Raw genomic sequence first — 13,008 nt, forward strand, 5'->3', positions numbered from 1 at the left:
CAGGTCTAAGAGGCTCCAGAGAGTTCCATACAGCCTGGACTGTGATAAAACAACCAACTACTCCAGGACATGGCAGCACCCCAGTTATCTCAGGTCCCCCACAGATGGTCAATGCCCCCAAGGTCAGCAGGAAGTAGTTTTGAGAACTTGACGCCCTTATTCCCTAAGCTGTCATGCCTAGATTATCACTTTTTTAATACTAAATAAAGGTGGGAATATAAGGAGTCAGACATTATGCTGACCCCACCCCCTGGCAACTGGAAAGGTACGCACACACTGACATTCAGGTGGATACTTAGCTCACAGGGCCCTGAGTTGCATGGCTATGTCAAATGTTACGTGGCTGCATAAGGACAAGCTTTCCCACCCGTTTGTCCCTTTCTCCTTCCCCTTCCCCTTCCATCTCTGTTCCTGGTTGGCCAACACCTACCCCCATCCCCTTTGTTCCCTTTTCCCAATAAACTCCACTTGGGTTTATTGAGTTTTGTGGTTCATGGTTCATTGCCCACAGCTGCAGGAAAACAACAACAATAGCTCTATAGTAGAGCTTGAAGTTAGGGATGGTGATACCTCTAGAAGTCTTGTTATTGTACAAGTGTTGTTATTGTATTGTTTTGCTTTTGTTTTTTGTTGTTTTTGTTTTTCCATAATAAATTGAGTATTGTTCTTTTGAGGTCTGTAAAAATTTTTGTTGGAATTTTGATGGGGATTGCATGAAATCTGTAGATTGATTTTAGTAAGATTACCATATTTACATTTCAGAATCTAATGAGATGATCATGTGGGATTTTTTCTTTCCATTTATTTAGATGTTGGATTATATTCATAGATTTTCCTATGTTGAGCCATCCCTGCATCTCTGGGATGAAGTCTACTTAATTATGGTGGATAATTGTTTGGATTTGTTTTAAGGTTCTGTTTGCCAGTACTTTATTGTGTATTTTTGAATTAGTGTTTCTGAGGGAGATTGGTCTGTAATCTCTTTCTTTGTTGCATCTTTGTGTAATTTGGGTATCAGAGTAACTGTAGGCTCAGAAAAAGAATTGGTAATTTGCCTTCTGTTGTGTGGAACAATTTGAAGACTAGTGGTTTTAGTTGTTCTTTGAAATTCTGGTAGAATTCTTCACTGAAACCATCTGGCCCTGGACTTTTTTTTGGGAGGGGGAGTCTTTTAATGACTACTTGTATTTCCTTAGGGGTTATAGGTATATTTAAATTATTCATCTGGTCTTCATTTAACTTTGGTATGTACTACTTATCAAAAAATTGGTCATTTCTTGTATATTTTGAAATTTTGTGGAGTAAAGCTTTTGTAGTGTGACCTGATGATTCTCTGAATTTCCTCAGTGTCTGTTGCTTTTTATCCATTTTCATTTCTGATTTTTTTTTAATTTGGATATTCTGTCTCTGCCTTTTAGTTATGTTGGATAAGGATTTGTCTATCTTGTTTATTTTCTCAAAGAACCAACTCTTTTTTTATTGATTCTTTGTGTTGTTCACTTTGTTTCTCCTCAATTGATTTCCTGAGTTGATTATGTCCAGTCATCTACTCTTCCTGGGTGAGTTTGCTTCTTTTTGTTGTTCTAAGTCGCTACTATGAGATTTCTCCAAATTCTTTATGTAGGCACTTAGTGCTATGAACTTTCCCCTTAGCATTGCTTTCATAGTGTTCCATAAGTTTGGGTATGTTGTACATTCGTTTCTGTTGAATCTAGGATCTCTTTACTTTCTTTGTTTCTTACTTGACCCAGTGGTAATTCAGCTGAGAGGTGTCAAGTTTCCATGAGTTTGTAGGCTTTATGTAGTTTGTGTTGTAGTTAAACTCTTTTACGTATAGTAATCAAATAAGATTCAGGGGGTTATTCCAAATTTTATATCTGTTGAGTTTGCTTTGTGACCAAGTATGTGGTCTATTTTAGAGAAGGTCGTTATTGATTTATTTTATTGGTTTTTTTTTTTTTGCCATGATGGCAGTAGTGTGTGTGTGTGTGTGTGTGTGTGTGTGTGTGTGTGTGTGTGCATGAGAGTGTTTTGTGTGTGTGTGTGTGTGTGTGTGTGTGTGTTCCCTTCTTTGGGTTTTTCTGGTATGAGATTATCTATTACCTATTTTTTGTGGGTGCAGCTAACTTCCTTAGGTTGGAATTTACCTTCTAATACTTTGTGTAGGGAAAGATTTGTGTATATGTATTGTTTAATTCTGGTTGTGTTAAGAAATATCTTATTTTCTCAGTCTATGGTGACTGCAAGCTTTACTGGAAAATTAGTTTAGGTTGACAATGGTCTGCAAAGCATCTGCACAGGATCATCATCAAGAAGTCAGGTGTGATTCTGATAGATCTGCCTTTATACGTTACTTGGTCTCTTCCCCTTGCAGTTGTTATTCTTTCTTTGTTCTGTATGTTTAGTGTTTTGACTATTGTGTAAGGAGGGGCTTAGTTTTTGGCCCAGTCTATCTGGTGTTCTGTAAGTTTCTTGTACCTTTATAGGCATGACTTTTTTATGTTGTGAAAGTTTTCTTCTGTGTCTTTGAGATGGGATTATTCTGCTTCTTCCTACCCTATCATTCTTGAGTTTGATCTTTTCATGGTATCTCAGATTTCCTGGATGCTTTTTGTTCAGAATTTTTGGATTCAACATTTTCTTTGACAGATGAATCTATTTCTTTTATTGCATCTTCAATGCCAGATATTCTGTCGTCTTTTATTATGTTGCTTATGCTTGCCTCTGTAGTTCCTGTTTGCCTAGCCAGATTTTTCATTTCCTCAATTCCCTCAATTTGTGTTTTCTTTATTGCTTCTATTTCAATTTTCAAGTCTTGAAAATTTTGATTGTGTATTCTTGCCTTTCTTTAGGGAATTTGTTGGTTTCTTCCATTTTTGTCTGCACTTGATAGTTAAAGAAAATTTTATTTCCTAATTAAGAGACTCTATCATCTTCATAAAGTTGTTTTTAATGTTGTTTTCTTGTTCTTCAACAGTGATGGACTGTTCAGGTCTTGCTGTTGTAGGATTATTAAGTTCTTCTGTTGCCACATTGCCCACCATTGAATTTTATATAGTCTTACATGGCATTTACCCATCTGCATTTGGGATGATCATAGGTTTGAGTGCTGAATCTTGTGTTGTCTTTGTTGGATGGGAGTTTTATTACTTTATTATCTGTTTCATTTATTGTCTTATGGACTGAGTGGATGTGGGTTTAAGAGAGAGAGAGAGAGAGAGAGAGAGAGAGAGAGAGAGAGAGAGAGAGGAGAAAGGTAATTTAATCATAAGTCTATGGCCCCAAGGTGGTAAATAACATATTGTTCTTTTGGATTTTTTGTTTTTTTTTCCCAGCTTCCTTCATTCTCATTCCTTTTCAGGCTTGTGGTTATTGACTATATTGTGTGTATTAATTCACTATTAATGAATCCAAGACTCACACAAGACACAGATCTATTTCAAGGCTCTGAACATATTAATTAGAGCAACACACAATAATTCAAAACTCTTGTCATTCAATCCTTCCTGAGCATTCTAACCTTGAAAGCCAGTGTTCTGTCTGTCAAAGCAGGGATAATAGATCACATGCTGTTAACAGCAATCAAACTGGTTAATTTAAGTTCCCGAAAGAACATGCACCATGCATGCCAGCGCCCCTTCCTCTGCCCTATGTCATCTTCCTTACAAAGAAGATGGCTTCTGCCGCATGGAAATTACAAACCAGAAACAGATATTGGGGTTCTAGCTCAAGCTGACGATCAGAAAAGCAAAGCAGCCATGCCAGTAGATCTTACCTCTAGGAAGCTGAAATGGCAATCCTTTCTCCAGGAGTCCTCAGAGGCAAAAGCTATCACTTCCTGTCTCCTCCCCCTCCTCATATTCCTTTCTCCACCCAGCTGTTATCAATGCTGTCTCCACCTTCCTAGTGCTGGGATTAAAGGTGTATGATTTCAAACGCTTGGATCAAAGGCATTGAGGTCTGTTCCTCTCCACCCTTGTGTAGGCCAGGGTGGACTTGGACTCAGAGAGATGTCTCCTGAGTCCTGGGATTAAAGATGTGTGACACCAATGCCTGACCTCTGCAGCCTCTGGCTGCGTCTTCTTCAGTGAAGTGGTCCTGCTTCTTGGGCAGGTTCACCGGCAGCATCAGCTCTTCCTTGTTGCCTCCCTGGAACCTACAAGGGAGCCCACATCAGTCTGAAAGTCCAGTTCCAGGGTGTCCAATACATTCTTCTGACCTCAGGGAGTATCTAAACCTGCACGTGGTGCACAGACACAAATGTCCCAAAGCATTCATACACAAGCATAGGTAAAAACATTCATACACAAACATTCATACACAAGCATAGGTAAAAGTAATGCAAGGTTTGCATTTTACAAAGGAACTCAATGCTACTTATAGATGAGAAGACTCTCACACATTTACTTTTCAATATTACCTTTGATTTTTGTCAGTCTTAAAAACTCAGTGGGCCTCTGAATTCAGCACCTTATTTTGGCATCAAATATCCAGTTTCCTGGTTTTATATGCAACCTAATTTTAAAAAAAATCCAAAACTTAAGAAAATAGTATAGCATAAAGAAGTGATGGTCTTAACATTAATGGTCTTAACTCCCCTATAAAAAGACACATATTAGCAGAATGGATAAGAAGACAGAATCCTTCCTTCTGCTGCATACAAGAAACTCATCTCAAAGAGAGACGGTACCTAAGAATTAAAGGTTGGGGAAAGATCTTCCAATTAAATGGACCCAAGAAACAAGCGGGGGTAGCAATCCTAATATCCAACAAATTGGACTTTAAACTAAAATCAGTCAAAAGAGATGAAGAAGGTCATTTCCTACTCATCACAGGAGAAATCCATCAGGATGAAGTCTCAATTCCGAACATTTATGCCCCAGGAATTTTGAGTCTCTAAAGAAAGAAATTAAAGAAGATACCAGAAAATGGAAAGATCTCCCATGCTCTTGGATAGGCAGGATCAACATAGTAAAAATGGCAATCTTGCCAAAAGCTATCTACAGATTCAATGCAATCCCCATCAAAATCCCAACACAATTCTTCACTGACCTTGAAAGAAAAATTCTCAACTTTATATAGAGAAACAAAAGACCCAGGATAGCCAAAACAACCCTGAACAATAGACGAACTTCTGGAGGCATCACCATCCCTGACTTCAAGCTCTGTTACAGAGCTATAGTCCTGAAAACAGCTTGGTATTGGCACAAAAATAGGTATACCAATGGAATAGAGTTGAAAACCCTGATATTAACCCACACACCTACAAACACCTGATTTTTGACAAACAATCCGAATATATACGCTGGAACAAAGAGAACATCTTCAACAAATGGTGCTGGCATAACTGGATGCAAACATGTAGAAGACTGCAGTTAGACCTGAGTCTTTCGCCCTGCACAAAACTTAAGTCAAAATGGATCAAAGACCTCAACATAAACCCAGCCACACTGAACCTACTAGAAGATAAAGTGGGAAAAGCCCTTGAATTAATCGGTACAGGAGATTGCTTCCTGAACACAACACCAGTAGCACAGACACTGAGATAACAATTGATAAATGGGACCTCTTGAAACTGAGAAGCTTCTGAAAGGCAAAGGACATAGTCAGCAAGATAAAACGACAGCCCACAGACTGGGAAAAGATATTCACCAACCCCACATCTGACAGAGGGCTGATCTCCAAAATATACAAAGAACTCAAGAAGCTATTCCCGAAAACACCAAACAATCCAATTAAAAAATGGGGTACAGAACTAAATAGACAATTCTCAATAGAGGAATCAAAAATGGCTGAAAGACACATAAGAAAGTGTTCAACAACCTTAGCCATCAGGGAAATGCAAATCAAAACAACCCTGAGATACCATCTTACTCCTGTCAGAATGGATAAAATCAAAAACACCAATGACAGTTTATGCTGGAGAGGATGCGGAGAAAGAGGAACACTCCTCCACTGCTGGTGGGAGTGCAAACTTGTACAGCCACTTTGGAAATCAGTATGGCGACTCCTCAAGAAAATGGGAATGAGTCTACCACAAGATCCAGCAATTCCACTCCTAGGCATATACCCCAAAGAAGCACATTCATATAACAAGGACATATGTTCAACCATGTTCATAGCAGCACTATTTGTAATAGCCAGAAACTGGAAGCAGCCTAGATGCCCCTCAGCTAAAGAATGGATACAGAAAAGGTGGTACATTTACACAACGGAGCACTACTCAGCAGAAAAAAACAATGGAATCTTGAAATTTGCAGGAAAATGGATAGAACTCGAAGAAACCATTCTGACACAAAAAGACAAACATGATATGTACTCACTCATATGTGGACCTGCTTAATGATACATAGTAGTGACCTTGCTTTATCAGAGCAGTTTTTAATGATGTTGCTCAGAATGGTTTCCTCCCAGATGATGATTGAGAAGCTAATTTAAAAAAAAATGGTGCCAGGTACCACAAGAGTAACAGAACTGTGCTGTTTTTCTGGGATTTTGTTTTTTACTTTTTTTTTTTTTAAATGGAGAGTGCTGGATGTCTCTACAATTTTGTTCAAATGACTGAAGAACCTGGAAAAGCTGTTGCTGCTATTGATGCATAACATACTGCCATTATTGGTCTTTTTATATAAATATAAATATATATATACATATATAATTTGAATTTTGGAAACTTTAGCTGTGCTGTCAACTTTGGAAAAAAACTATCCCAGTTTACCGTGTTGAGTTGGCATTGTACAAAAATTAACAGCCATATTGGTCTAGAAATGTTGAACTTATTTTTTTTCCATTTGTACAGGGGTAACACACTGTATTAAACATGTAAGGTCTTAAAAAAAAAAAAGAAGGGATTTTGAGAGCCCATCCCATGTGAAGGTATGCTCTCTTGACCTGGACACATGGGGAAGGGCCTAGGCCTGGCACAGGATGATGTGGTAGACTTTGGGGAGCCCCTTTTGAGGGCCTTACCCTGCCTGGGGAGTGGAGGGGGGATGGCTAGGGGCAGGTGGGATGTTGGGGGGAGGGGAGGGAGAGTGAGAAGGGATTGACATCTGAAGCAAGCTTGTTCCTAATTTGAACTAATAAAAAAAATTTAAAAAAAGAATTTAGCTTTAAGTACAAACAATAGGAAATGAACCAGGAATTGGATAATTTTTTCTTTTTTCTATTTTTTAAGTATTTCTTTTGTATGTGGTTTAACAGATACATAACTACATGGAATCAATCTAATTATAAGTGCACTAAGGAGATCACAATTCAAAAGAAAACTCCCCGTTCTTTCTGTTTTGTTCTGACAGTCTTTTTTCTTCTTATGTTTAATAACAATCAAAATTAATTTATCACAAATAACTACAATAAAGAATCCATTAAAAGTTAACTGAGGGATATCACACTGCTACTTGTAACAAATAATACTAAAAAATACAGGGCTTGTTCAATGATGGGATTTTAAGCTTCTGATTATTATCTTTTTTTTTAGAAGATGGCTATCTTGTTACATCCTATGCTTCTTTGAAAAGCACTAATCAGACAGCATCCCCACCCCCCAAAAGTAATACCCGAGACAGGAAGCCATCGAAGAGAACTCTTAAAAATTGTGATAAGTGTGTGCTCTGTGTAGCATGAAGTGCTGAAGTGTAGCTCTCCACAGCAGATGGCTACTGGTGGGGGTGTAGGTGGGGAAGGACTCACTTTTCTTTAAGGGGCCCATCACGGGAAGTTTGACCAGCTCCATTGACTATATGGACAACATAAATTGGACTTTAAAAAAATTTTTTTTCAGAGGCGGGGAGACCACAAGGGTGAGGGGGAGGACCTGGGAGAACATGAAAGTAGGGTGGTTAGTGGTGTATTTATGTAAAATTCCCAAATAATCAGTGAAAATACTGTGTTAAAAAATAAAAATAAAAGCACTAACCAAATGTTTTGACTTCTTGTAATGTAAAGGCCAATTCATGAAAAATACTGCAGGCATCAATGAAAAGGTCTTTTTCTAACACACATGCATTAACTTGTACGAGATTTGCAAACTAACAAACATGATATAGTAATGCACATTTCCAAGTAGTTGGCTGTGTTCCTACAAAAGGAAATAACAACAAATAATGATGTAAGAGCCACAAGCAAAGCAGCATATAGTTTCGTTAAACTCTGAAGGCAATAGATTTCTGTTCTATAAAGAACTCCAAGATTAGCTGTACATTTAATACAGACATTAGACAGCAAAGCCAGTCTAGTAATGCAAGATACAGCCAGAGTAAAGTTAATGGTGCAACAGCTGGTCAAGAGTATAGAATACTAGTCAGAAAGGTTAACAGGGAAGATGAGGAGAAAGATAGGAAAATAAAAAGGAACAGGAGGAGAGGGAGAAGAAGAGCATTATATCCCCTTAAAACATAAACTTTCTTTGTGGAGAGAATAAAAGACAAAGCTGTACCAGCCTTTAGCAGTACCATCACTCTCTCCACACATGACAAAAGATAAAAATCTATGGGTTATAAAGATGTTAAGTCACTAAGAAAAGATTAACCTCTTTACTGTGTCCTGGTCATTCAAACAGAAACTATACACTAGCAACCCCATTTCCACTGACTGCTACTGCTAAGTTACCAGTAGATGTTTTGGCAGGAGAAATCACTGCAAACAATCTTAAGGCAAAAGAGCAGTTTAAGGAAGATGGCATTGAATACTAGTTTTAACTGCTGGGCCATTTCTCCAGCCCCCAATAGTTCTCAAAGAATTAATGAAAATATTTTTTCTCTAAAATTCCTTTCTTTCTTTCTTTCTTTCTTTCTTTCTTTCTTTATCTATCTATCTATCTATCTATTTATTTATTTATTTATGGTTTTTTCTTCTTTTTTTATTAGAAAGAAAATTAGTTTACATGTCAATCCCAGGTCGCTCTCCCTCCCCTACTCCCCTGTACCCCCAACTAACACCCTACCTATCCCATACCCTTTCCACTCCCCAGGGAGGGTGAGGCTTCCATGGGTGGGTCTTCAAAGTCTGTCATATTCTTTGGGACAGGGCCTAGGACAACCCCCTTGTGTCTAGGCTCAGGGAGTATCCCTCCATGTGAGATGGGCTCCTAAAGTCCATTCCTATGCTAGGGATAAGTACTGATCAACTACAAGAGGCTCCATAGATTTCCAAGGTCTCTTCACTTACACCCATGTTCAGGAGGTCTGGATAAGTCTCATACTGGTTTCCCAGCTATCAGTCTGGGGACCAAGAGTTCTCCCTTGTTCAGGTCAGCTGTTTCTGTGGTTTTCACCAGCCTGGTATGGACCCCTTTGCTCATCCATCCTCCTTCTCTGCATCTGGATTCCAGTTCAGTTCAAGGTTTAGCTGTGGGTGTCTGCTGCTACTTCCACCAGCTGCTGGATGAAGGCTATATGATGGCATATGAATTAGCCATCAATCTCATTATCAGGAGAGGGCTTTTAAGGTAGCCTCTCCTCTGTTGCTTAGATTGTTAGCTGGTGTCATCTTTATAGCTCTCCAGACATTTTCCTAGTGCCTGATTTCTCTTTGAAATTATAATGTCTCCCTCTATTATATTATCTCTTATCTTGCTCTCTTCTGTTCTTCCCCCAACTCAACCTCTCTGCCCCATCATGTCTTCCTCATCCCTCTTCTTCTCCCCTTCTCATTCTCCTAGTTCCCTCTCCCCTCCCCCCATGCTCCCAATTTGCTCAGGAGATCTTGTCCCTTTCCCCTTCTCCAGGGAACCATGTATGTCTCTCTTAGGATCCTCCTTGTTTACCAGCCTCTCGGGCAGTGTGGACTGCAGGCTGGCAATCCTTTACTCTATGTCTAAAATCCACATATGAGTGAGTAATACGATGCCTGTCTTTTTGTGACGGGGTTACCTCGCTCAGAAAGGTTTCTTCTAGTTACATCCATTTGCCTGCGAATTTCAAGATTCCATTGCTTTTTTTTTTCCCACTGAGTAGTACTCCATTGTGTAAATGTACCACATTTTCTCTATTCATTCTTCAGTTGAGGGGCATCTAGGTTGTTTCCAGATTCTGGCTATTACAAATAGTGCTGCTATGAACATGGTTGAACAGATGTCCTTGTATGAATGTGCTTCTTTTGGGTATATGCCTAAGAGTAGAATTTCTGGATCTTGTGGTAGACTGATTCCCATAATCTTGAGGAATTGCCATACAGATTTCCAAAGTGGCTGTACAAGTTGTCACTCCCACCAGCAGTGGAGGAGTTCCCCCTTCTCCACATCCTCTCCAGCATAAACTGTCATTGGTGTTTTTGATTTTAGCCATTCTGACAGGTTAATTGGGTTATTTTCTAGATGTACAGTTATTTTTAGTTCTTTATATATTTTTTATATTAGCCCTCTATTGGATATGTAGCCAGTAAAATTCTTTTCCAATTTTGTAGGCTGCCATTTGAAATAAAACACTATTTGTGGCATGTTAGATAATGCTTTATGGAAGAACCCATAAAGACGGCAGACTTTTATAAAGTCATTTAGTAAAAGAACCCTATATACTAATACCTTCTTTACACCAATAGTTAAGTGAAGATACTTGGTCTGTTTGTGGGACCCCGAGCAGTGGGCATGGAGAAAGGCATTTCCCACTTGAGGGAGGGGAATGCAGTAAATCCCGTTGTACACTAAAACCTGGTGCCAGGGCACCTGCACCCCTCTAAAACCTGTGCACCTTGACACTTAACTGCCAGACTACATGTCTAACCTGAAGAATACATGTCTAAGACTAGTTTAGGGCAGGCCGTTGAGACCCCCTACAGCCTCAGCAGCAGAGTAGGGACAGAACTGACTTCATTCTGGAGAACAGGGCATCAAAACACAGGGCTTTGTCTCAGAGCCCAGTGCCAAGTCAACCATGGATCAGAAATGATGCACTGTGCAGAGGCCAAAGCTCAGAGCCTAAAACCTGCTTGGGCATCAGGCCTTGAGTGAGTATCTGCTCCCTCCTGAAGTGTTGCAATCATTATGACTGACCTCAGATAAGACCAGATTGCTACCAGCTTTGCTCGTTAAGGGACCTCTTCTACCATCTGTTCCAGCCCAGTGCTTGCAGATAGTGGTCTAGAATTGTCCTTTACTCAGCAAGACAGACTCCTGTTTGAGCATGCATCGTCACCAGGGGTGGCATGGACCTTGAAACTGGCCCATGCAGGGCCTGACATTTCCTTCCTTTCTTTTTATTTGTTTTATTTTTATTACTTTAGAAAAATTTTAATTTAAATATATTTTGATCATATTTTCCTTTCTCCTAGGTCTTTCCAGATCATCTCCCCAACCCTACCCACCCAACTTGAAGTTCTTTCTCAAATAACAAAAGCCCAATACAACAAAAACTCTCAAAACCAGGAAAACAAAACAATACCCAAAAAGAAAGAAAATAAACAAAAGACACTAAACTGTAACAAGATAAAAGCACACATAAAAAACTGTGTAGTCTATCATATGTTGGTCACCTACTCCTAAACATGAGGCTAGTTCTGGAGTGTTTGATATACCCAGTGTCACTCCATTGGGGGGAAAAAACTAGTATTTCCTCTTCCAGCAGTTATAAGTGACAGTAAAAATACCATACCTCTGCCTCTGTCTTTGCCCCTGCCCCTGCCCCTGCTCCTGCCCCCTCTGCCTCTGCTTTAGCCAGGATTAAGGTTGTATGCCACCACCCCCTGGCCATTAGGAATCATTTGATTGATACTTTCTGGGGGGGAGGAAGGGGGGGGTTGTTTAGAACAGTAGCATTTGGTTTTACCTTGGTTCCAGAGCTGTCTAGTCTCAGGTTCTTGGTCACTCAATCTATGTTGGATACATCTCATGGAGTGGACCTTAAGTCAAACCAGTTTTTGGTTACTCCCACAAGCTTTATGCCACCATTGCTCTAGCATGTTTTGTAGGCAGGACACCATTATATAGAGGTGGCTAATTTGGTGTTACTTTTGATAGCATGTAGAATGTCTTCCTATAACAAACAAAGATGCCAGAACACAGGGGTGAAGGCTCTATGTAGGCAGCAGCTCTACATCTCCATGTTCAATATGGGTGTTGTCTTCAACAATGGGAACTTGCCAGTTTGAGGGGAGCAATCTATAGTCTTAGCAACAGCCTGGGTTATTTGGAGATTCCCATGGAAGCCCTTTGGCCAACAACTCAATTAGATGTAACCCAATCCTGGTACTGGAAGCTTCATTGTATGACAAGAAATAGGCAGTTGGGATTCTGTCTCTCCGGTCAGAGTACCTGAGGCTTCCCAGGGAGAGCCTGCTGGAGTTGGAGGCTGGGACAATGAGTGGGGGAGGGGATATCTGTGGGATCCATTGGAGATGGGTGCATGAGGGGAAGGAAGACTGCGCCAGGTATTCTGCTGTGAAGCTGGAATGAGACAGGAGAGGTGAAGATCTGAAATTAACCTACCAAGCTGGAGTGCTTGTTTAGTTCTTAAAAGCAGGTCTCACATTGCAGCCCAAGATAGCCTGGAACTCATCATATAGCCCAGACTGGCCTCACTATAGCCTCTTAGGTGCTGAGATTACAGGCCCTAGACATATTTTTTTTTTGGGGGGGGGGGTTCGAGACGGGGCTCTCTGTGGCTTTGGATGCTGTCCTGGAACTAGCTCTTGTAGACCAGGCTGGTCTCGAACTCACAGAGATCCACCTGCCTCTGCTTCCCGAGTGCTAGGATTAAAGGCATATGCTACCACCACCCAGTGCAGCCCTAGACATCTTAAAAACAACCTCACAGGGGAAAGAGAGGATTCTTAGGCCACAAGAGAAAAACAACATTCACCCCTGGCAGCCAGCTTCTCAGTAGAAACCTTAGACTGCCCTTGTTTGCTTTCTGTTGCTGAAGCAAAGATCATGACCAAGAGCAACTTGGAAGGAGCGAGTGGCTTACACATCCCCATCACAGTCCATCACTGAGGGAAGTCAAGGCCAGAACTCAAGCACAGCAGGAGCCAGGAGGCAGGCACTGATGAAAACAGACCAATGGGGAATGTTGC

The sequence above is a fragment of the Cricetulus griseus genome (genome assembly GCF_003668045.3).
Source record: "Cricetulus griseus strain 17A/GY chromosome 1 unlocalized genomic scaffold, alternate assembly CriGri-PICRH-1.0 chr1_1, whole genome shotgun sequence".
Taxonomy (NCBI): Eukaryota; Metazoa; Chordata; class Mammalia; order Rodentia; family Cricetidae; genus Cricetulus; species Cricetulus griseus.